The sequence below is a fragment of the Belonocnema kinseyi genome, chromosome 10, assembly GCF_010883055.1.
Source record: "Belonocnema kinseyi isolate 2016_QV_RU_SX_M_011 chromosome 10, B_treatae_v1, whole genome shotgun sequence".
NCBI lineage: Eukaryota > Metazoa > Arthropoda > Insecta > Hymenoptera > Cynipidae > Belonocnema > Belonocnema kinseyi.
The window spans coordinates 76,867,152-76,869,900 of NC_046666.1; the positions used below are offsets into that span (position 1 = coordinate 76,867,152).

At 33.8% G+C, this 2,749-nt stretch overlaps 1 protein-coding gene across 2 annotated transcripts in view; it reads right to left on the reverse strand.

The window, feature by feature from the left end:
• Positions 1–2,749, reverse strand: part of LOC117182306 (ly6/PLAUR domain-containing protein 6B-like) — a 224,124-nt gene extending 221,375 nt beyond the window's left edge. Inside the window, exons 1-2 of one of the 2 annotated variants that reach the window (XM_033375453.1) lie at positions 2,716–2,749; positions 1,380–1,901 (exon numbers count right to left, since the gene is read on the reverse strand). The gene's annotated coding sequence lies outside the window, so the exon portion shown is untranslated. Of the gene's footprint in view, positions 1–1,379; positions 1,907–2,715 lie in introns of both variants that reach the window. The other variant, XM_033375452.1, reaches the window with a different exon arrangement.

Genomic DNA, 2,749 nt, shown 5'->3' on the forward strand with positions numbered 1-2,749 from the left:
AACTGCTGTTCGTCTCAAAGTCATATTTAAAAAAACTCAAGTCTTCCAAACGTTACATATATGTCACTGTGGGCGGTAGAGGGTTAGTCGGAAAGCGTTTTTCAAATGTAAAAGAATGTAATTCCGTTCTTCGTATTACTTATTGTTTTCCTGGATTTTTCTTGATTTAATTTCTTCTAATCAATTTTATTACACCTAATTTAACTTATTTTTAAAAATATTTCAGCTCTCTCACAGATTTATCCATCTAGTAATACATTGATTCAAATTGAGTTACAAAAGCTACTCCCGCATATAATGATTTACGTCGTACGTTCCTCGATTCTCTAAAATCGTAACAATATCCCATTAAAAGCCTTGTCATAAAATTTCTCCTATAAAATTGGTAGTATTAAATTTTAGGGATCATTAAATGTCAACGGCCTTTTATTTGAGATAACAATTATAAAAAGAACTACAAGTGGTTATAATAAAATATTTTAAATAGATAAATTACAAATCTTAGAAATTGACAACTAAAAAGCTATAAGAATTCTGTTTTAATGTTTCAGTGATCACGCTAATGGAAATTTAATACACAATTGACGACGAGAAAAATATATATATAACGTTTGCAATTGTAAGATTAATTGCTGTAACTTATATAGCAGATCTTTTTTTTTATTTAATCGGTATTCAAACATTACAGTTTTAAATTGTTCTATTTTCACTGAGTTTCGGTTAAAACTGTTTCATTTCGGAAATCAAAAAGGTTAATTTCCACAAGTTATGTTTTGAAATTAAAACGCTTTAATTCGAGTTCATTTTAAAAGCATAAGGCTGTTTACTTTTCAGTGCACCAACTTTTTATTTACCATTTTTAAACAACCTTTTAATATCGCTAAATAATTCTTCTAGCTTAAAATTATGCAACGTTAAAATTACATTAAAGACATTTCTATTTCATTCGTATAAATTCAAAATATTCTGATTTCTTATTAATTAATTTAGAAACGTTTCATTTTGATTCCCTAGTTTGAATTCTAATTATAATCCTAAAACCATCCCATTATTCCACTGTTAACTAAATTTCGAAAAAATTATTCTATGTGAAAAAATACTCGCTCTTATTTTATTGTAATCTCACAATTGAATGTTTTTTCTTGATAACACTTTCTAATTTTGAAAATATTATCTTTTCCAATACAGTCTAGAAATGTCAAATTAATCCCAGAATTGATGTCTCTCTTTCTCTCTGTCTCTCTCTTTCTGCCAATCAACAGAAGCACGCGAGAACAGAACCCCTTCATTACTCCCCCAACTCCGCGCCATTCTAGTGTGATATGCTAATTCCTAATACAACACTACGAACAGCTGGATCCTCTATTTGCTCGACTTACTTGGAATATCCCAAACGCTGTGCCGAGGTGTTCATTTGTCCGCACGACCGTCGTCACGATCATTACCGCCTCTTTCCCTCTTCTTCTCTCCTTCTTCCATCCACGTTTTCTTCTGCCACGTTTCACCCCTTTTTCACCCCTATCCACTCTTTGCTTTTAGTTTCACCACCGCAGCCTCGCGCAGTCACTACCGAACATGAAAAACCGCGGGACACATCACTGAAACAGTCTACCTATCCCTCATTGTGGATTTCAATTAAGTGGAATGTTTCTCACCCTCGAGGGAGGGAAAATAAGTGTCTTCTATAATTGTCGACTCCTCATGAATTGGAAGAGATATACCCTCGAGGGTAACATCTGGAGAAATTTCCCTTTTTCTGCATGAAGAGTCCCAAATAGCAGGAACTAATTTCGCGAATGGTGGAATCGAGTTCCTGGATTCGGGTGGGCTCTTCTCATCATTTTGAAATTTCTCAGGTTCAGCTTCTGGTTTTGATCCAGTTGTGCATGACACTTTTTTCACTGTGCTTTTTGGTCAACGTCGACTGTTATCGTCCATTCGCGTTGACCGTGAGTGAGCGACTGAGAGTGAGAGTCGCGCAGTTCGAGGGTTAAGAGGGAAGGAATTGACAGAGCGAGAGAGAGAAGAAAATGTGACAGTGGGTGGAAAAACGAGAAAGAGGATGATTTTGGAGGAAGGGAAATGGAAGAAGAGGGATGGATAGAGAAAGAGGAATATAGAGAGATGGTTTGATAAAGAGAGAATGATGGATAGAGAAACAGATTTATACAATGAGAAGGGAGAATAAAAAAACTGAAATAAAGGCAAACAGTTCAAATATACTCAAATATAAAAATCAAATAGAGGGTAAAGAGAATGAGGTAAATAAATAAAAGAGAAAAGGGAGTTAATAGATAAATGAATCGAATTGACAAATAAAAAGGCGATAAGAATTGATAAATGGGTACAAATAAATATAAAAAATAGAGATAGTTATATAAAAAGAGAAAATGATAAATGAAGAAAGAGTCATCAACACAAGAAAAGGGGAGAGTTATAGAAAGTAGGGGAGATAATAAAAACATCAGATTGATAGAGTGTGATCTCACAAAGAAAGAAAAATGAAGATAATCAAATAAGGGAAAAAACAGTTGGTGGAGAAAGACTGTCAGAAAGTTAAATGGAAGTAAATAAATGATAATAAATAAATAAACAAGAATTAAAACAAAGGGAGAAAAAAAATGAGAATGAAAGAATCCAGAAAAATAGGAATGGATAGAGAAAGAGCGACAAGTGAATCTAAAAAACTCAGTCGATGTTCCAAAAAGCACAGACCTGGTACTCGAAACACCTGCGGTCCAGGCAGCAT